Below are 23,568 nucleotides of genomic sequence, written 5' to 3' on the forward strand. Positions count from 1 at the left end.
AATTTATTAAGATGTAGCCTTAAAACAATACAGAGTTGGATACAGGACTCTGTTCATGTTCACATAGAGATAAATACATATGTACTGCAGAACTAAATGTTTAACAGAATTATATAAATTTTCTTGTGTATCTTTATTGCCTCATCTGTTCTGCTGCTGGTGTCCCATCAAACCCAAGTTTTATTTCAACATTCTTAATTCTTCAGTTGCTCCAAGTTGATTCTTTTGTTGTTCTTGTTGTTAAATCAAATTGCCATTAAAATGTTTCCTCCTTCTCCTTACAGATTTGGCATTTCTTCTCTGAAGCAGTTGGGCTTGAGGCCAAAGCTGTGGAAGAATCAGTACTGAATCAGAGTTTTTAAACACAAACATCCTGTGATTTTAAAATCTATTATAACATTTCTTAGCAGAGCTAGAAATGGGAGCTTGCTTTCTTGCCCATTTTCCCATTGGGGTGCCCAATGGCAGCTGGGTTAGAAAACTTCATTCTTTACAATTTTTTAAAATTTTTTTTACAAATTGGACTTCTTTTTTTTTTTTTTTTTAATAAATTTCAGTTAGCAGGTAATGCAATATTTCAGTAGGGATGTTAGTGGTAATCGAGATAACTTTTTAATAAGCCTTCATCATTATTCAGTTCTTTTTATTATTACTGGATATTTCCGTAGTGACTGTGCACCTGGGAAATGGGAGAGAATTTCCATCTCTTGAAGCCTGACAAAGGACAGCTACAGTTTGCCAGAAATGATTACAGTGTGCTATGAATTTGTGCCATTTATGTTTTCATTTTGTTTTACTATAAAAAAAAAAAAATTCTCTGTGGAAAATATATGTATGTTTATGTTACTATAAAACAATATAAAACACTTATTGCAGTTTAGCTGACTTTATATTTTTACAGAAAATAGACACTTTGCTTTTCCTAACTTTCTCAGCCAAGCTATACTACATTACTCTAACATAGCTTTTCATGTTTAATATCCTTGTGGGGGAGGCTGAATGAAAAGAAGGAAAAATTGCCCATGCTTAGTAATCTTAGCATTTAAGTTGTCCCACTAGATCTTAAAATTTACACTTCATTAAAGCAGAGGCTGTGCTTGAAGGACAGATTGTAAGGAGGTAGGAATAGGAGAAGCAATGAACACACCTTACTGAGGTTAAAATGGGGTAAAACAGCTGAGTTTTGCTCTTTAGAGTCTGATTTTTTAAAAATATTTTTTAGCTTGTTGTATCCCACAAAGCAAGAATGAGCTTTGAAATGGAGCCTGAATCCTCATTAAAAGACAACAGTATTTAAGTGCTTTGTTTAAGAATTAGTGGGTTTGAGTGATGGCTTCCAGCATGGTTGAATTAATATGACATCAGTATTTTATTAATAGTTTGAGGGTTTTATCTTAGTTCAGAGATTAATAAAATAAAGAAGGCACAGTTGATATTTAACAAGCAACTTGAATTCCCTTTGGTAATTAATCTAAATGCTTTTACAGGGACTTCGTCTAAAAACCCTCCCATTACTACTTAATATTTCCACATCATCTTCACATACAGCAGTAGGTAGTCAGCACCTGAAAGCCTGATCATTTCTAGTGAGAGATCTAAATAAAATTTTTATGTATACTTGATTTGCTTGCCTAGGCATAGAGATCTGAGGTGCCCTAGTGTCTGAGACACTGAGGCTATAAGCTAGAATCAAGCCTTGTCCTCAAAGTGGCAAAAATACAAACACACACTAGACTCCTGTGTGTAACCAACTGAAACTCCTTAGTGTATTCCAGTAAAGCCAGTTAAGTTTTTTACAATGTCTATTATTTACCCTCCACACAGAGGTCAATTGAATCTTGGGCTGCATCCAAAAGAGCATGGCCAGGATGCCAATGAAGGTGATCTGCCCCTCTACTCTGCTCTGGAGAGACCCACCTGGAGTACTGCATTCAGCTCTGGAGTCCTCAGTACAGGAAAGACATGGACCTGTTGGAGAGGGCCACAGAAATGATCAGAGGTATGGGACACCTCTCCTACAAGGAAAGGCTGAGAGATTTGGGGTTGTTCAGCCTGGAGAAGACTCCATGGAGACCATATTGTAGTCTTTCAGTTCTTATAAGGGGCTTATAAGAAAGATGGGAAAGACTTTTTAACAGGGTCTGTTATGATAGGACAAGGGGTAATGGTTTTAACCTAAAAGAGGGAAGATTCAGGCTGGACGTGAGGAAAAATTTTTCACAATGACGGTGGTAATGTACTGGCACAGGTTGCCCAGACAGGTGGTGAATGTGCCATCCCTGGAGACACTCAAGGCCAGGCTGGATATGGTTCTGAGTAACCACATCTAGTTAAAGATATCGCTGCTTATTGTAGAGAGATAGGTCTAGAAGACCTTTGAAGGTCCCTTCCAACCCAAACTATTCTATGATTCACGTTTGTGCCTGAAGTAGGTGTGGACTGATTGCCAGATGAGCAATGCTCATTTAAAGCTAAGTTGCAATAGCGCATAGGCTGGCTGTACATCATTGTGCCTGTATGGGATTGTCTTCACTTTTCTCCATTTATTTAGTAAATACAGACTCCACTTAAGGGATTTGGATGGCTAATACATCATCCTTTTTATAATATGCATCAATTCATTCTCTAAAATGGCCTGAGCTTTTGACTCCTTGCTAACTATATTATTAATTTATCTATCTGCTACACCCTCGTTACAGGAAGGGAGTAGGCAAATGGAGAATCCGTTGACATATTGTTTTCCTTTTCTAAACAGAGTGAAGATAAATACTTGGTAGTTAATGCTACTTCTAACCCTGAGACATGGTTCAAGGCCAAGTTTTCATGCACTAATTGAGCCATTTCAGAAAAGCTTGCCTCCTGGAAGCCACTTTCTGTTCACTGGAGTGGCCAAATAAACACAGTCTGTATGATTTGGCTCCCTTGACTAAATTATCTCTTTTGGATGCTTTGACTACCCGACCAATCCAGCTTTCTTAAAACAAAGCAAACATGACAGTATGGACTGTGTTTGGGTAGAGAAAAAGGTCCACTTTAGAATAAAATTCTTGGAAAATCGAAGTTGAAAGGCTTGGTCCTGTGTAATTTTTTTTTATCTTGTGGTGATTGTTTGAGAAAAACAGACTTTTGAAGGCTCTCCTCTGAGCAACACCACTGGAAGGGGATGGATGGAGGTGAAAAATATTAAAGAAACTCTGGGTTTTGCTGTTGGAAAAAAAAAAAAAAGGCACCAGAAGGAATGCATTTAATTTCTTCACAGTGACAGATTGGGTATATTTCCAGGGTTTGTTTTTTGTTTTTTGTTTTTTTTTCTGACTTCATACTGTATAAATAGGGAGAATCTTTACAGATCTTTTAAACTGGAGAGCTGGGGACATAAAAGTTTTCTGCAAGTCATTATTTGTGAGTAATCACTTTTTATTCATGTTCTTTATTGGGTTCTTGCTTTCTTACTATGATTGTACAATAATGCTGGATCTGTGCTGTACCTAACAGAGGTCTAGGTCCTAGGCAAGCTTCCTTAGGAGTAGTTCCTAGCTTCCAGACTGGGCTGACACGAACTTGACATGAACTTCCAGAAGTTCATTCTGCCTTACAGTTGACCATTTTTTAAGTTATCTGGCTATGTTTCCACCAGGTAATATTGGGAGTCTGGTACTGGGCAAGGGATTTAACTATAGTGTAGATAAGTACACCCTGAGGGAAATTCTTCTTGCTGATCTCTTCTGGCTATTTTTTGTCAGGAGTATTTCCAGACAGTTCAAAGCCAGCCCCTAAACCACTTTTAGAGATAAAGGATATGTATAATAGCTCTTATATACTTTAAATCATTGTTGCAGTTCAATTTCTACAGCAGCATAAGAGCAGCCAACATGCTCATTTAAAACAAGATATATACAAGTGTTCTTAAAATATCCTTACTATATTATATTTTTCAAGTATAGCTTTTTGAAAATCACAAGGGATCAAATAGTTTCTTATTAAATTTCTTATTAAATTTTTAAAGTGACTCAATGAATGGATGTTACTCCAGTTATAGAACACATATTTCACGTGACCAGTATGTTGCATGCCTCTCACAATTTCTTTCATGACCTTTTCCACAAACTAGACATTCACTGAAATGATGTCAAATCAGAAAGCATAAACTCTGGATTCAGATGGTTTTATTCTGTTAAAAAATATGTCAGAACTTCATTTTAACTTTCTAGTATCTGACCCTTGGATAACTGAATAATCCATTCCCTCTGGGTTGGAATTAATACTGGAAGAAATGTGAAAATAAGCATTTTCTTTGAAGACATTCAATGTGATTAGAGCAAAGAAGTTATCTCTGTTATTAGGACACATGACGCATTCATATTCCCCTGTTTCCAGAAATAAACATTATGGAAAACATGTAAGGCACCTAAGTCATCTATATGGCTAAACTTAAATGGTTCCTCTTTTTTTGCCTGAAACAATGGAAACATTTAAATTTTGGGAAAGCAATGAATTCGCTTCTCCAGGGCTGATATGAAATTACTGAGTTCTCTGTAGTTATAAAAAAATGTATCATCTGGTATCAACGTAGATCAGACAACAGAAGAAAATATATTGTGAGAGGAATTCTTAGCATACTTTCCTCATTGGCTTTCTAGTGATTGAACTTGCTAAATCACTATTCACTTCTTCAGGCAGTCCTTTGCCATTTCTTACTGTCTTTGGACCAAATCCTACCTTCATCTTTATCTGTGTGCAAATGCAAAGACAACAGATCTACCCACATACAGACAAAAGGAATTTTAGCCACGTAGGACCTAGTGAATGCCTACAGTTAGACATGTTTTTAGCAATGTTCTGATTACCTTTACAGAGCAGCAGAAGAAAATATTTTGGACAATGATGAGTACTGGATTTTATTTCCTGTAATAAATCAGGATAAGGCTAGAGACAAGCATATGGCTAATACTCAATGCTCAATATCTAATGCTCCTGTCATAGAATCATAGAATCATAGAATCAACTAGGTTGGAAAGGACCTTTAAGATCAAGTCCAGCCATTACCCTGTGACTGCCAAGATCACCACTAAACCATATCACTAAAGGCCTCATCTAGACGGATTATGAACACTTCCAAGGATGATGATTCCACCACTTCCTTGGGCAGCCTGTTCCAATGCCTGATCACCTTCTCTGTGAAGAATTTTTTCCTAATATCCAATCTAAACCTCTGCTGGTAGGGAGAAAAATGCAGGAAATAGGGCAAAAGAAGCAGCATTAAAAGCAATTGCTGCACAGAAATTGCATGGGGGGGGGGGGGGAATAAATAAATGTTTGAATAGCAAATGTAAAAAAATTAGCAAGAGCAAAAATCCAGTCTTCACTTGTCGAAGAGACCCCAGCTACAATATCCACAGTGAACCTGGCTTTCAGGCAGACAGCCCCTGCAGGAAGAAGTTCTTACAATGACTGTCTTTCAAAGGGAGTGCTCAAGGAGTCAGGATTCCCTTCCCAGTGTTTCTAAAACAAGGTCTTTGCTCTTTAGACACACACAAAAAATAAATAAATAAAATGGTAGCTTTATGTCCCCCTAATGGGTTGCACATTATTAAAAAAGTTCCCTTAAATATACACACCGCCTCCTTTTAAACTTCTCTACTCGATTACTATGGTATCTTTTTGTCTTGTATTTGGGAAAAGCTAATAGTATCCCTGGACTTCTGATCTATGTATATTCAAACATCCTCCTCTTAAAGTCAGGGGAAATTTTCAACATACAAGAAATATGAGATTAAATTCACTGGTTGGTAAGTCTTCTAATTATTAAAAAACTCCTCAATTATTCAAACTCTAATTATTCAAAAACTCCTCAACTCAGACTATATCACTGTTGTAATCTTGGATACCTGTGCCAAAAGTTAATTTCTGAAAACAAATTAATATTAGACAAAAATGCATTCAAAAGAAATTATTGTGTGCTTTGTTCTTTTAGCACATTTTGTCTTGGTTGATGTATCTTTTTAGAACAATCTTCTGTAGAATTATCAGGGGAAGTAATCCTCCCTCCCCAGCTGATCACTGTATAGGTGGTCCTTTCATGAATTTTTATTTGACACATTTTCCATTTTGCCATCTTGTTCTTACTGTGCAAAATGAAAAGCTTTTACATCTCAGAGAAAGTTTCAATGACAAGTACAAAAGACTAACAAGAGGAAAAAACCCTGCATATAACAATCCAAAGGAACCCCTTGTAGCATAATGTCCACAGTGATGTCAGCTTCAAAACATCCTCCATTCTGAAGAGAGGAAAAAGCCAATTAGACAAGTTATCCCAAAGCAATGTCAAAAGCCTACAAATTACAGTAGCTATAAAACCCAACAGACTTCTACAAACATGTAAATTAATGCCATTGAAAAGCAATGTAATCAGGTCTCATTTATCATTATAATATCTCCTGATACTATAATTTCTGCTGAGACCCGATAGCAACCTATGTACATCATAGGCAGTTTATTTAAAGAGATAACAACTGCTACTCAAGTGGCTCCAAATGCAGTTGTTTTAATTGCCCCAAAAGTAAGCAAGAAAACTGAAATTCAAAAAGTGACCTATTGCACTATTTGCTCAGGCTAAACTAGCATCAACTGTTTTCATTTCCAAGGTGTGTGGAATAGACTAAAGAGCAAGAAACTTTGCTTTTCCAAAATTACCGCAGGTTTTAAGTCTCATCTGAATCTAGCTTAATACAGGAAACATCTGAAAACTCACAGATAGTGTGCTTCGAATATTTCTGAGGTAAGAGATCATAAATTAAATATTACACTTCAGTCAGGGCATACTCCTGCCCTATGCTAAAACTGTTACTTCCAAGTGCAGCCATCTATTGTGCTCTTTCTGAACTATTCATGATAGATAGAAGTCATGGTTGAGATTTTTGGCTGCAACAACCTCTAAATCCTAGGGGCTCTCTAAGGGTGAAACAATATTATTTTTTTCAACACTATTTCAAAAAAGTGTTGAAAGAGAAGCCTGAAATATCTGAATGAATTCAAAAAGACTGAGCTGTCAGAATCCTTACTTTGTTTTTCTGATTATTCCCTACATCCCTCTGTATAAGTTTCAAAACCAGACAACACTGTCTTACTGCAAGTCTCTGCCAGTGAAGAGCAGGGAGTAAAGCAGAGGAGAAATAAGAATGACTCATCTTAGCTCCAGTAGATTTTGTTTCCTTACTGGCAAACAAAGCAAAATCAATCTCATCTTTGCCTTTAAAGCATTCAGACCCTATTTTTCCTTATCAAGCATTTGGATCTGCTTGTTTTCCTTCTGTGGAAATCATTGGTAGCAAAGGTATGTGGCTTAACTTTTGAGGCTCTGTCAGATAAGCACTCAGTGTAGCTCATCCACACTTTTCACAGAGACTTCTACTCTGCATGCATAAATACCTGTGCCTAAGCCTCTGTTTCTGCAGTTTGTTGAGTGGCATGTTAAAGGAAACCTATTTTCACTATAAATCAAGCTTGAATACTGGATCAAATATTGAAATACCTGATGTGCCAGGGTAGAGAGCAGTAGGGAGGATGTCTGGGGGCAGTTCCAGTGTTGACAAACTGGATTTGCCATAGCCATCTTTGAGTTTATTGGTAAAAATTATAATTAGTGCATTATTCCAGACTAAATACATATATATATATATATATATGCATCTTAAGATCTTGTAAGAGGTATGAGAGAGAGAGATTAACAGTGTTTTACATAAACATAAAACATTTAAAATTTGATTTCTAAAAACTGGATCCTGCAGATATAACAGATTCTAAAATCAGTAGCAATTTCTTTTAAAGACAGCTAAGACATTTGGGACTTATACTGCTGTTTTAGAACAAATGCCTTGAAAAGCTGTTTTGTAGAACACTGGTCTGTTTTAATTTTATGCCACTTGGTGCTAAGTAAACTGGGGTCAGATTGGTGATGTCAACTTTTCTTATTCCAAATCCCAATTTGCTTTGCAGATTTGGTATTCAAAATTTTATCTTACTGTAGCTTTCTCAGGATTATCTGATTGAGTTTTAAGCTTTGGCACAAATATTCTCTGAGAGCAGTGAAGAGATGGAACATATGCTTCCAAAAATACCTTAGGAATAGACAGAACATGTTAAGAGGCCATAATTACTCACAGCCAGAAATCTTTGCCTCTGGGGAAAATAAGCTTCCTGAATCTCATTCAGTGACAAATATTGACAAGCTCAGTGCCACACTCTGCTTTTCTGACACAGTTTTGTCTAGGAGGCAGAATTGAATAACATCAAATCAAGGGCAACTTGGATAATGCTGTGGTTTGGGAAGGAAAATCTTTCATTAAGTTCCTGGTAAATGAGAGACAAATGCAGTGCACATCATCTTGTAGACAGCTTAGTCAGGCTTTATCAGTGCACCTGGTGGGCTCCTTCACGCCTCTAAAGCACAGTTAAAAAAAAAAAAGCAGGAGCACACCCTATGGGTGCAATCTCTGTTGCTTCTTGTGTGAGATGAACAGTGGGGCAAGGCTTTCTGCACACCCCTCCTGGCCCATTTCTCACCATCTTTACAGGCTCTGATTAGACTCTTTTAAAGGCATCCTGCTGGCAAGGGCTCACATGTGGTGCTTATAGAGAGGAAGTGAGAGACAGTACAGGGGGTGAGGGGGTGAGGGCAAAAGGCCATGAGCTGTGGAGAGGGAAGTGATCTGGGTTCTTGGTATTGCAAAGGGGGAAAGCACACTGGGATCTGAAGCTTTTTGAAAGATATTTTCCTGTGTTGAAAGCTATAAATATCTGGCCCTTTAGTGCTAAAACATTTTAGCAGCAGTGGACTGTCTTGACTTCTGTAATGATTGACTGTTTTTTTTTAGGCTGGATAAATTGGATATCACTGTTTTGTTAACTGAAATAGATACCCCAAGACATAGAAGGTAGCTTTGCACAAGTCAGTTCATCTTTCCATTCCTGTATTTTCTTGTTTGATTTGTCCAGTCAGATTACAAGCTCTAGATATATTCATGTATATGCATATCTGGATTCCTCATATTATCAGACTGCACTCCTCACTGGCATTTCTACAAACTATCCAAATACAGACAATTCCTGCCTTTTATTTCATAGACTTGTTTCCCAGACCCAGGGTATTTGGGTCTTTTTCCAGTTCATCTACAATCATAGAAACATAGAATCAGAGAATAGTTTGGGTTAGAAGGTCCCTTAAAGGTCATTGAGTCCAACCTGCCTGCTTAAGTGAGCAGGAACAAATTCATTTTACTTGTACTAAGCTGCCAAGTGGTCCAAGAATTAGAGGTTTCTGATTTTGTTTTACTTTATTCAGCAGCGATGGCCTTGGTTTTATCTTCCCTATTTCGAGGTGCCAACATAATCTTCCTTCATGTAGGTGAGGGTCTCTAAGTCGAAAAGAATTATGTTTTTTCCACCTGCCTACATGTGTGGCTATATAAAACCTTGCTAAAATTTACTACCTCTATCAGTCTCTGAATATTGATGGCAGTATGTCAGCTTGTGAGTAAAGCCACCCTGATATGGGTGAATTAAACCACTTTCTCTAATCTGGTATTTTGCATTTTGTTTGTCGGGGCAACCCCCTGGTATACAATGGGTGGTTTTCATCAGGGTCCAAAGCTTTTGCTATTTTATTTTACCTCAAAGCATATTAAAATCTTATTCAGTAACAGGATATTTATGAATATCAGAAATGGCTATTTTTTATTAATAAATAAATAAAAGTAAATCCTATGCAATTTGGAAGAGCTTCATTCCTGAGTCATGGCTATAAGTACTCAGTAGGATGAGACATAAAACATCTTCTAATATTTTATAATATTTGGCTGAAAAATCCATCTGATCCTGGTGCCTATCTAAAGCTCAGAGATGGAATTTCTTCAATTTCAGATATGAAAATGACTGCATGTATACTCTATTTTCAGCTGAGTGCGTGTGTATGCCTTTGTGAGTGAGACAGAGACTGACAGAGTTTTAAAGGCGCAGTATATATATTTACTATATATATGTGTCTGTTATGTACTTTAAGATGCACAGTATAAGCAGGATTCTGATTCAAAATATGAGGATCGGGAATATTGGCTCACATTGATAACTATCCATCCTTCTCAGTTTGTGCCTCCCTATATGAAACAGATGGTTTGATATTTTGTAGTGATATAGATAGTAAGCATTCCCTTGTCCCAGGCCAAATCTGCCATTGGCAAATTCATTACTGCTGTAAATTATAACTCAGTTGTCAAATTAAGAATGTGACTTTATAGGAGACCTTGTAGCACAAAGCAATAATTTACTCATCTTATGATTGTATCCTACTAATTTTTGTTGTGTCCTTCAGAGAGATGCCTTTCCCATGCTGCAAGGTTAAGAGACTTACTTCTCTCTGCTCCCATTTTTAACTTGTCTCTAAGTTCATTTACTCCTCCCTGGATTTATCTGTTCTCTGTGTTTTGTCAACCCCACTGAGAGTATCATCTTTCTGCCCTTGGAGTTAAGAAAAGCCACTGAACTTCTACTTCACAAAAAGAAGAAGAGAAATATACGATCCTGCTAAGATAACAAAATGGTTCTAATATATTATTCTTTACCTCTCAAAGACTATCGCTTACTGCTGTGCATAAAAATGAGACACAGATCTTTTCTAACAACAGCTATTAAATGAAAAGAATATCATAGGTACCACATTTAAATGCTGTCATACAGCTGTGGATGGGAGAAGAAAGTTACATGGTTCTATCTTTTAAGAAAGGGTTGTGACATTTTCTTTCTCTTTTTCCTCATTTACACTCTCAAAAATAAATAAATGTGGTATTTACAAATGGTCAGTCTGTTCAGAATGGAAATTTCTTACTAATTCCCTGCTTTCCTATAATAAATAAAAATTCAAACTGCTATTGTCAAAATTAGGGAGTTAGAAAGAAAAAAAGAATTCAAAAACTGTAAAGTAGAATAAGAAGATAACATATAAAATAAAATGATAAATTCTTGCCAAATAAAGAAACCATTTGGGAGTTTTAATGCTGAAATCTTCTCTGTCTTTAGTGGTAATAGTATATAGGTGTAAATGATGCTTTACACAACTAGTAAAAACCTACTGTGATAAAATACTGCATTAAAAAAATACAATAAATATTTGGTTTTAAGGGATTATTACCCATGGTTCCTGATCGAAAGGTATTAAAAAGTGATTTATGAGATGGAAAATATACAAATAACTACAGCGTTTCTATGATGTGCTCTCCAGAAATTCAAATATTTCCTATGGATATCTGTTTATATACAATGGGAAGAGGCTAGCCTGGACTTGGCTTATACCAGGCAAAAGAATATGAATAAAGGGTACATGGCTTTCAAACTCAAATTCTCCTAGCAGCAAATGTTACATCACAATCACATTAGCATGATTTTATCAAAGCACTGTATTAGAAGCTCAGGTTGAATTTTTATGTCCACTATGACCTTTTATCCTCCATCCAATTTTCATCATGACTAGTTTCTGTTCTCCTACCAAACAGCAGCAGGCTTCTCTTCACTGTCTTGGGAGGCTGGATCCCACTCCCAAAAGGCAATGAGAATAAGGTACACTTATGTTAGTTTCTCTACCCTACTGTGTTAAACGCCTACTCAAAAGCCTGTATTCTCAAGCACCCATATGCTATATCACATGAATCCTCAGTTGCATACTATAAAATCTCCCTGCTTGTAAGCCACAATAGCCCCACACATTACTGAAAAAAAAAAAAAAAAGAAAGAAATAATTACCTCTCTTATGAATCACAAAAGTCCCAGGGAGCTCCAGTATTAAGTGTGATGTAGTCTGCACAGTTTGCACATGGTCAGTTTGCTCCAGAAGTGTCAAATGTTAAACTATGTGAATATGTTGTTACTCTGCAACACCTGTTTTTAAAGCCATAGGTCAACGCCTACCTTTCTTTTATGAGTAACACAGGCATAGCTTGCGTAGTTGCATAGTTGTGTGGTAGAAGTGCCTCCCCACAAGAGAGATGCCAAATGAAGGGGAGTTGCCTTGCAGTGCCAGCAACCTCTCCCATAGCTTGATTCACTGTCAAACACCTCCAGGTCCACACGCCATATTATCATCTGTTCGTAGCCCAAAGCTGCTGTTCTGCCAATCCGTCTTTCCCAAACCCACATATTTCCTTCACTTTTACCTCAGCACTGAATTTTGGGGCGGAGTGATGCACATTTATCACTATGCCAGCTAAATCATTCAAGACACATGAAACCAGGAAAAAGATCCAAATATAGATATGGCCCTGCATTTATTGCTTAGGGAATTAGGTGAGACTCTATCAGCTGTAGCAACAAGTAGGAATAGAATCATAGAATTGTAGAATAGTTAGGGTTGGAATGGACCTGTAGATCTAGTTCCAACCCCCCTCCCATGGGCAGGGACACCTCAGACTACACCATTTCATCCAAGGCTCTGTCCAACTTGGCCTTGAACACTGCCAGGGATGGAGCATTCATAACTTCCCTGGGCAACCCATTCCAGTGCCTCACCATCCTCACAGTAAAGAACTTCCTCTTTATATCTAACCTAAACTTCCCCTGTGTAAGTTTGAACCTATTTCCCCTTATCCTATCACTACAGTCCCTGATGAAGAATCCCTCCCCAGCATCCCTATAGGTCCCCCTTCAGATACTGGAAGGCTGCCACGAGGTCTCCACACAGCCTTCTCTTCTCCAGGCTGAACAGCCCCAACTTTCTCAGCCTGTCTTCATACAGGAGGTGCTCCAGTCCCCTGATCATTCTCATGGCCCTCCTCTGGACTTTTTCCAACAGTTCCATGTCCTTTTTATGTCGAGGACACCAGAATTGCACACAATACTCCAGGTGAGGTCTCACAAGAGCAGAGTAGAGGGGCAAGATCACCTTCTTTGACCTGCTGGTCATGCTCCTTTTGATGCAGCCCGGGATACAGTTGGCTTTCTGGGCTGCGAGCGCACACTGAAGCTGGCTCATGTTCATTTTGTCATTGACCAACACCCCCATGTCCTTCTCCACAGGGCTGCTCTGAATCTCTTCTCTGCCCAGCCTGTAGCTGTGCCTGGGATTGCTCCTACCCAAGTGCAGGACTTTGCACTTGGCATGGTTAAACCTTAAAAGGTTGACATCAGCCATGTCAAGGTCCCTCTGGATGGCATTCCTTCCCTCCAGGGTATCAACAGAACCACATAGCTTGGTGTCATCGGCAAACTTGCTGAGGGCACACTCAATCCCGCTGTCCATGTCAGCCACCAAGATGTTGAACAAGACTGGTCCCAACACCGATTCCTGACGGGCTTCCTGGACAACATCCCTGTGCTCTTCCCAGGCTGCCTGTCCTTGCTTCCACCTTTCATAAGCCTCTTTCTTCCTTTGAGGTTTCCTCAGCAGCTCTTTATCCATCCAAGGAGGTCTCCTGGCCCTCCTGCTGCACTTCCTTCTAGTTGGGACACAACGCTATTGAGCTTGTAACAGGTGAAGATTGCCTTTTGCTTGCAGACTAGACATTTTTATGTTCTGTTCTGTTTGGAAACGTCTTTCACTGGCTTCATTTTTGTGTGGAGCACAGTACGCTTCATCAGGCGAGTACATACTGTAGAGACAGGTTTAGGTATACACTTGGTTTGGAGACCTAGCAATTAAGCTTGAGTGGCATCTGACCCCTGACACTTTTAAACACTAAATTCTCAAATGAAACAGGAGGGAAAACACACTCAAAAGCACAAGTGAAGCACGGAGTGCTTTTCTGCAATTCTTCTTATAGGGTTAAGCAACAGGATATCAATAACATGATGATGTGATTGAGTTTTATGGAACCTTTACATCTTTTTTGTTTTATTTTGTTTTAGTTTAGTTTTGGATTTAGCAAAACTACTGGGAATTTCATGAGACTTTCTGTTTCCTCTTAACTTGAACCACTGATTTTTCAAGGGAATTGTAATAGAAAATGTGCATTTCTGACTAAATGAAAGCCTATGCTATGCAAATAATAATGAGTCCATTGACTTGAAAGTCATTCTTGCCCTGCTTTTAAGATTATCAGGGGAATAACATTTAAAAAGAAACAGAACAGAGGAAAGAAAAAACCAAAAAAGAAAAAAAGATCTATGAGTAACAGCGAGGTGATAACTCAAACTTCACTAAGACTCAAATAGAATAAGTATGTTAGAAGTTTTGGATCCTCAGTCTAAGCATACTTAAGGTTGAATAATAAAATACTATTCATCTATTAATAGTCCTGTACTGTTGAACTCAAAGCAACATTTGTCAGCTGTCTCTTGTATAGAACTGCTGCATTTTACTTCCTACAATGAAAATTTTCTTTATTTGTAGTATAAGAGTCACTTTTCTGTAATTTAACAGGAAGATGTTAGTTATTTTTCTTTGTATTTTAATTACAGCTAAATCAGATTTATTTTTATTTCATGCCATTTAAAATAAATACTAAAAATATACAATCTTGAAGTGTGTTTTTGACAGCATGGCTGAATAGCAGCTTAAAACCATGGGCATGGCAAGCAAACCACAGCATCAGACACCTAAAACAGACAAGCAGTTGCAGCTCATATTCTTAATTAAACATGGATAATATATGGCATTTGTTACAATAAGACAAACATAAACAGCAAAGGTGATGGATGGACAAAACCAGACATAGAGTGTGAGTTTCCTCACCTTAAAGACTCTCACAAGATAGAGTGTATGGCTATTTAAAAGATTTCTGACTTCCTATTGACAACTGAGGAAACCTAGATGACATCCTTAGGTTTATTTTACTTTTAATAGCTATATAAGTAGCATAAACACCATTTAATTTTAAATGAATTGTCTCAATTCCCTCTATTATCCAAAATGTAAACATTTCAGCATGTTTGGAACAGGAACTGCTGACAATGAGCTAAAAAGGACATTTTAAAGGTTAAAATTTTACTTGTGTTCCAAATTCAGGCATGAAAAGAGCTACCCCTGAAGTAAAACACAGCGTGGAAAGCATCATTTTGTTTTCCAAGCTTTCTTTTCATGTTGACAATAAGTAGCAGATGTAATGTGCTGATTATGATCTATAAAGATTGGCAGAGATAGTGTTGATTGAAGCTGTACAAAATGGCCTCTATCCCACCTCATTTTAGTATATTATCTCCCATTACAAGAAGCAATCCTTCTAAAGTAAATGCTGACATTGTCCATATGGGAAAAAGGATGTGTTTGAAGGCATGTCCCCAGAGGATGAGTCTGTTTGTCTTTTTTTGGGTGTTTCTAACCTCAGGGAAGTAACCAGCATCATCCACAATTGTTATAGGAACATGAAACTGAATAGCCTTTGGCTTCTGAAGTAGAAATTGTTTATCCCAGGCTACAGCAAAGAATATAAAATCAGATGTTGATTCCTAAAGTAGCTCATTTCAGTTCAAATGTACTTATCACTGTGACAAGCTCTGCCACTTCTGCTGAAGTGTAATAATAAAGAACAAACAAACCTAAAGACCTTGGTGTTTGCCAGAGGTAGATGCAATACGTCAAACATCCACTTGTGATAAGACTTTTCTGAAACAGTGCTGCTTGCATGATAACAATTGGAGACAGAATATTCCCATTTTGCTCCACGATAAAAATGCCTGCACTTTCTCCCCCTTGTCTTAAATATCACAGCCTCACAGCACATCATTTTCACAGTGCATAGACGATGTCCTGTCTCATTTGCTGCATCTAATCTTCTGAAAAGCTCATGTGATTTTCAGCTTTGTCCAAGCATTTTCTGAAAGTGTCTAATTTTGTCTTGATGAAAATGTAATTTCTTAGTTCACTAATACAATCATTCACTTTAGCCATCCCTTCTCTAATTTTAAAGATTATGTCTTCTTTTGATCTCATTATTATTACACTTGTCATTCAAAATGAGAGGAGGAGGGAAAGAATTGGAATTATGACTCCCTGATGAATTCCATCTGTGCTATGGAAACTGGGGATGTGATGCTCATTTTGAAGTGCCACTACAGCAAAAATAGAAGTCAATTCAAGAACAATAAAATACTTAAATTTAGAAGGCCAACACCTTGACAGTGAGAGGCATATATTTTTCTTATTATCTGCAGGTACTTCTATAACACCTAAGAATCATAATCAGAGCAAAAACACAGGGAAATAAAAACTAAAAAGTCACAAAAAAATCCACAATATAGCATCAGCAGACACATTCCTATTTTTTGTTTCTTTCACACAACTGCGTATAATTTTCACTACTAGTTATACTATTTTCAATTTTTAATTCATTTTATAGATCCCATCTGTAAAGGGATACAGAATAGGATTTTGCATCAAATACAATACAGTAACTCTTGAAACAAACAGCAAGTCACAATAAGATGGACAGTTTTCAATTTGTTCTCAGAGCAAGGGGAATTCAGAAAACCTATGTCTTCTAAGTTGCGAAGTTTAATCCATCTACATAGGTCTTGGTTCTTATAATGGTACTTGAAGACCAAAAACAAAGTCTGCCAATGGTCAACACCATCACTTCTATCCTCCAGTAATGAAAGAGCTTTGATTTCTGCAATAAAATAGTTCACTGAGAGAGAAGGGACTTTAATATTTTTTTTTATTTTTTTAGCTTTTCTATCCTACGATCTCACTCAGACATGCACATACACATATGCACACAAGAAAAAAGACAAATTAGCATAAGAAGAAAATGGCACATACTTCCCAACAGCTGTATGCCTCAGGCCTTCAAAACAGATTTTTTTTCTAGCCCGTTCTGTTTTTGAATGGGTATTTCCAAATCATTAAATATAAAACTTGATTTTAAAAAAAAAAAAAAAAGTTATTCTAAGTTGTCTGCTTACTACTGTGAGAACTGAGGTCCAGCAAAACTGGAAGAATATTCACTTTAATCTTCTACTTAGGGAAGGCAGAAAGTCAATACTGGATCCAGCTTTATGATAATGAATGTACAAGTAGATAGTCATAATACTTATAGCAATACAAGGTTGGGTGAAGCTGCTAAGACATCTTTTGACTCCAGTTCAGAAATAAATTCTAGGTTAATAATACCATCAGCCATAGCTCTTTAGCCAGTTGGGCCATAAAATTTCTTAATGTTGCCTACCTCTGGAAAAAAAATAGAGCAGTTATCTAAACAGAAGTGTTTTATAATAAGCAATGAAGTAAGCACAATAGGGCCAAGCGCATAGAAACTTCAGAAAAGGATTGCCACCACAAGGCTTATGGTAACATATAATCAGAACTGTTATTCCCTTCTACTTTATAATGTGTGACATCAATCTCTATCTTTGACTTTTATATTGGCCCTATTTGCTTTTGGGAGAATGCACCTATGTAGCCCTTTCCTTACAAATTTCATTACGGAGGCCAATACCAATCCATAGAAAATTCCATGGCTGTGGACTTAGCAAAGACATGGCTAATCAGGCTACAAGTAGAATGAAATTTTGTAAAGGGCTGTTTGCCTTCCCGTGACATAAGGTCCCTGTAAAGATCTATATTTCCTGGGCTCTGACCAAACAGTCCTGACAATTGTGCTATCTGAAGACCTGGCAGAGTTGAGTTTTGTTAGCCACCAGTAACACAAAAGACTCAGCAACACATGCAATGATTATGGGAACAAAAAACACGGCAGGCCTCTACCATTGTAAGTTCACTGTCACCTAATTTAGTAAGTCAAATTACCTGGGAGCATATCAAGGCATATATTGTAAACCCATTCTTTCCTGCTGAATAAACATGCCTATGTTCACATACCAAAAATCAGACTTTACAATCTGAAGAATTTTTCTGGAAGAAGCAGAAGTCAGAATATAATTTGGAAAAATAAAAGATCATATATATGGTATGTGGTGTATATATTAAAAATTCCTTCCCTGTGTTACCACAGGGAATATAGAATATAGTATACTAGAATATTGAATTTGAAAGGCTGTTTTTTTAAGTTTCATGTTGATTTTCTACCTTACCCTCTGCACCGACAAAGAAAATAGACCACTCAGTTGCAGTTTTGTTTACGAGTATTTACCTGAATTCAATGAGACTGCAGTCACTAAGCTAACACACATCTGTTCTCTTGGTTCGGAATGACTTTTTTTTGTTACCTAAATAACTGCAAGGTAGTTACATCAAATAAGTGGCTTTTGCAATCCCATAAGCACACCAAATACAAAGTGCACCTCTGCAAACTTTTCAGTTTCTTCGGTTAATGAGGAATACCAGTGCCTTATATAACATCTAAAATACCAACAAAAAGCTATGCCGTTGGACTAAGGAATGAGCACTGCAGAGAGACTTAACTCAAACTGCCTTAATCTATCAGTTACATTTAGAAAAACTGTCCTATCCAGTTTGACAGACTAACCTCAGGAAAGGAGCAAAAGAAGTTATTGCTCTTCCATACAGAAATTTTTGCCTAAAAAAAAAAAAAAGAAAAGCAACAGAAAAAAAAACAAAACCAAAACAAAGTAAAACAAAAACCAGAACAAACAAAAAAATTTAAAAAAAGAAAAAAAAAAAAAACACCCCCCCACCCCAAAAAAAGAAACAATAAAGGAAACACACACCCCCCCAAAAAAAAAAAAAAAACGAACAAAACAAAACAGAAGAAAAAAAAAACAGCACTGTGGTTTGTTTGCATGGTTGTTTCACTATACAGTAACCCTCTGGTTAGAAGTAAAAGGGCACTACTTCAGAGAAGCAGGAAAACCCAAGCATTGAATCACTGCTTTGACATGACACAGTGGACAGCTGAAGAACAAGGGAATCAGAAAGCCAGACAAAAGTACAAAGACCCAAATTATGAGGAAAGTACTTAAACCTGTACTTGACATTTAGCAGTGTTTGAGTGTTGTTGACTGTAATTGATGCATGTGCATATCTAAGAAGCACATATTTCAAAGACATTCCTAAATAAGAATATTTTTGATCTAATGGGTGTTGTTACAGCCCCGAAGATTGAGGCATATGAATGAATCAAGGATTTCAGGGAGAGATAATACCTGATACAACTGAGAAAAATCAGTCTTTTAATATACAAGCCTCCTCTGTTTTGGAAACAACTCTGAAAGATTATCTGCTTTGTCTAACTGTATCAACTGTTTTTTATAAGAGATATCTCTCTACAAACTATTCTGTAATGGGACTTCAGAGTTTCATTCTGTTCTGAAAAGTGACTCTGTACAAAAACATTCATACTCCAGAAATCTCTACATTGTGTGTACACATATCATTTCTACCAAGAGGATGTTTATCCTTCAAGAGCAAGTATATCTGGATCTCCTGTTATTGTTTTTCCCCTGACATAGTTAAAACAACATTACACTTTTTAAAGAAGATGAGAGTTTAACCATGTGCATTGTACTAAAGTTTTAGTAAGGTTCAACAGCAGTGCTAGTATTTCTGAGGATAAAAATATCAATGGGAGCATAAGCTGGGTTCTACTCCCTGTTGTGTACTGAGCTACATGGCTAGCTGTGTTTCCATTGCAACAGCAAATTCTACTCTCAAGATTTTATTTTTACTTTTTAATCAAATTCACTCTCAGGATGGTATTTTACACAGCAGTAGTAATAATTCAAGAATTCAAATGAAAGAACAAAGTACTTTGAGGCTTCATGGAAAATTTTTATATCAATTTTATATATCCTTCTTTTTATTTTCATAAATTAATACAGTTATGCCTTAAACAGTTAAACAATATTGCACATGTGGCTTTTGAGGAGCATTAACATCAAACCCTGTGAAAGTGAGAAAATGTTACTGTAGGTACATAATTGATACACAGTGTCACAAGCTTCAGTACAATGTGCATTTTAGCATTAAAGCATCTTCTCTGAATCATACACTGCAAAATACTGCAGTCCATTCAATGAATTTTGGGAAGCTCTTAATCCTTTTGGGTTTTTACTTTTCTTTTTTCCTTTTTTTTTTTTTTCCTGAAACATTTGTAGGCAGTTTTACGATATGCAGATAGTGATTATAAATTGTTATTGTTCACTGTAACAGTTTCAATGTGGCTTGTATATATATAATTATAATTACAGAAAATATTCAGTTTAGCTTAAAATCGAGATATTTAAATGATTAACACAAAAATGGACTGATTTATTCCTATTCAGCTTTGATTCCATCAATTATGTACCTCGTGTACATGAGAACAGAGCCCAAAAGAAGTACTTGTGGCACTCCTCACATAATGAAACGAGCCCCTTTTTTATCTTAATATTTCTCATTTTATATCTTTTGTTTTCTTGGTGTGCATAATCACATGGAGTTGCACAAATTCTGTGGACAACCTGGAGTAATCTCTGCTTTCTAATACCTGGCTTCTTTCATTCTCTTTTATCAAAACATAAAGCATGAGTTCAGAAAAGACATGTATGATGCAATGCCTATTTAAAATTACTAATCCAGGAGAGCTAGAAATGTATACCAACAAAACAACATTGGAAAAGCTGCTCCAAAATTAAAATGATAATAATATAATAAGCATAAATCCAAATGTGTATAATAGCGCTGTTACTCCATCAGTCATAAATCAGGAAAGCAAATAATGAATGATTTAATGTTACCACAGGAGACTAAAATCTCAACCAGCAATTAATTATAGGTATACTAGTGGCTGGCTCAGAAAGCCAAGTTGTACATTTATTTTTCCTATATTTTTGTAAGTTGGGCTTTTGGTTTGAAAAAAACATGGGAAGGCATGAAACCAGATTCATTGTAAATTTGGACAGAATCCCTTGGGTTTTTTCCAGTTCTACAAAAGGTGAACTGAAGTGTATTCAATTTCACAAAGCTGTACAAGTCATGTTTTGATGTTGAAGGCAAACATGGTGTTCTTAGGTAAGGTATCTTCTACTCTCTATCCTTAAATTCGATCCCCTGTTTCTGTGCCCATACAGCTAAATAAAAAAGGGTTACATAAGTCACTGTCCACACAGCCAAGTGACTTGTACCAGGTCAAGGCTTATGCTCCTCATTGAAGGATCATTCTGGAGAGAAAGTTGGCTTCAGGGGACCACAGCAGAGCCAGGGAGGAAGATGACAGTTCAGCAGTGTGGGTAACCAGGGGTGTAGTACTTGAGTTTGTTTCCTTCCCTTCTCTGCAGGTGTTCTCAGAGTCATGGAATCCAAGAGTGGGTGAAAGGGGAGCTGCCTCCAGTCTTGTAAGAAGCAACAGGACCGAACCCAATCTTTAGATATTTCCAATAAGACATTTGCATTCATGCTGCTGATGAATCCCTTTACAGTCACAGGCAGTTCTAGGATATGATTCAATCATGCTTAAGTAGCTGTTTACAATAAGAAAAATATTTATGTTCTTTCTAGAATTAATGGGAAGAAGGATGACAATTAAGGAGACAGTCCTCTTTACACTTTGCTTTCATCTTTTGTGCAATCAGAAATTTAGACAGTCATCTAATCACAAAATTATGTAAGCTGGAAGGGCCCTACAGAGGTTTCCAGTCCAGCCTCCAGCTCAAAGTAAGTCCAAATAGAAGAGGTTGCTCAGGATTATGCTTGACTGATTTTTTAATATACAGTACAGAGACTCTGCAGCCTCTCTAGGCAACCTGTTACATGATGCACATGGTAAAAGAAAAAATTCCCATATACTTAATTTAAATAATTTCTTGTGTTCCAGTGTGTGGAACGTCTTATCCTTTCATATTCACCTCTCATAAAAGTCAGGTTTCATCTTCTCTACACCCTCCTCTGGGCAGCCATGGACAGAATAAGATCTCCCATTAACTGTTCTCTTCTTAAGGCTGAATGGACTGAGTTCTCCCAGCCTCTCTTCATAGCCCATATGCTCCAGCCCCCTGACCTTCTTGTAGTTCCTCCAGCAGAATTACTCCAGTATATCAAATGGTTTTCCTCTGCTGAGAGGCCCACAGCTGGTCACAGTACTCCAGATGTGATTTCACAGGTGCTGAATAGAAGGAGAAATCCATTTCCTTGACCTTCTGACTACACTTTTCCCAATACAGCCTAGTAGATGGTAAGCCTTCTTTTATGCAAGGGCAGACAGCCGACTCATGGTCAGCTTGCTGTTCATCAAGACCCTAAGCCAACAAAGCAAAACTGCTTTCTAACTTGTTGATCCCAGCGTGTGCTGCTGCACAAGGTCATTCCACCCCAAATGCAAACAGAGAATGAATCTTCAAACAGATCTAAGAAAACAGACTCTATCTCCCTCCCTGATTTCTAGCACATGTTAAAATTAGTTAAACTAGCTCCATCCTGTATTTCTACAGGCCAACTGGTTCAGTAGAGCTGTACATAGTCAGAAGCTCATCACAATACCTGGCTTTGCATCTTCATTTCACTGGAACTAATAGAGCAAGTTATGGGTGTTAAATAGGTTTCACTAACAGGAAATCCATGCATATGGTGTGCCCATGCAGTGTGGCACAGTACCCACAGGGTACCCATAGGATCTGGAAACATACCTGCTTATACCTCAGACTGTCCCATTATGAAACATTTTGATTCAATGTTCAATGAAGTCAGTATGCCCAGAACTGTGCTCTTTCAAGCCATGATTCAGCTGACAGTACGAATGATGTTTTACTATGTGGGGAAGGAAAAATAACTTCAGAAGCGCCTGCAGCACCAGTGTAACAAGCAATGGTTGATGACAGAGGCTTTAGGAATACAGGCTAAGGATGCAGAGGTAACAAGGGCATAAACCACCTGAAAATGCATGCAGCCTTGCAAACAGGTAGAATCAGTTTTAGAACATAATAAACAGAAGAAGAAGCATGTACACAACAGAACTAAAACATCCTATGCAAAGAGAAAATACAAAGCAGATAACAGGAAGATAGAAAATATTGTCACAGGAATTCCCGTGTAAGAATGGTAAAAAAAAAACACTGCTTATGTACAACATTTTTCTTCTGTGACTGAGCAATCACACGTGAAGTGTTAGGCTTAACTTTGCCATTGGGTTAAGCATGTTAGAATTTTAAAGAACAATTTGTGCTTGTGCTTGTGTTTGCACGTGTGTTTTCTGCTCCAGCCTTCCCATACAAGAAGGTGGTTAATACATCAGCATGAGCCAGTCAACTCATATGGCAAGTGTCTGCACACATATGGGACTGCAACATACTGGAATATTCCATAGCGCATTGCAGGGTAGTATATTTTAGTATAACAAATTTACCTTCAGAAATTATGATGATTACAGTAGTGACATAGTGGAAAGACATCTGTCAATATAGCAGCAATGCCTTTGCTGCTTTTTCTAACATTAACAAGGCACCTGAGCACTCTGTTATCAGGAATTAATTTGCTTTTGGTAACCTTTTTAAGAGCAGCTATATTTCAAATATAAACAGATCCATAAAAGAGACAGCTGGACAAAGAGATGAAGAGAGGTGAATTAAAATGCTTAGGCTTTGACTGAGCTTACCCTTATTCCTACAGAAAATCTGTAGCACAAAAAATGCTGGTACGTTAAAAAAAAAAACAAACAAAATAAAACCAAACACCAATAGGCAACAACAAAACAAGCAAAC

The sequence above is a fragment of the Pezoporus occidentalis genome, unplaced genomic scaffold (genome assembly GCF_034315485.1).
Source record: "Pezoporus occidentalis ecotype Australia unplaced genomic scaffold, CSIRO_AGI_Poc_V1 ctg5, whole genome shotgun sequence".
In the NCBI taxonomy this organism is placed as follows: Eukaryota; Metazoa; Chordata; class Aves; order Psittaciformes; family Psittacidae; genus Pezoporus; species Pezoporus occidentalis.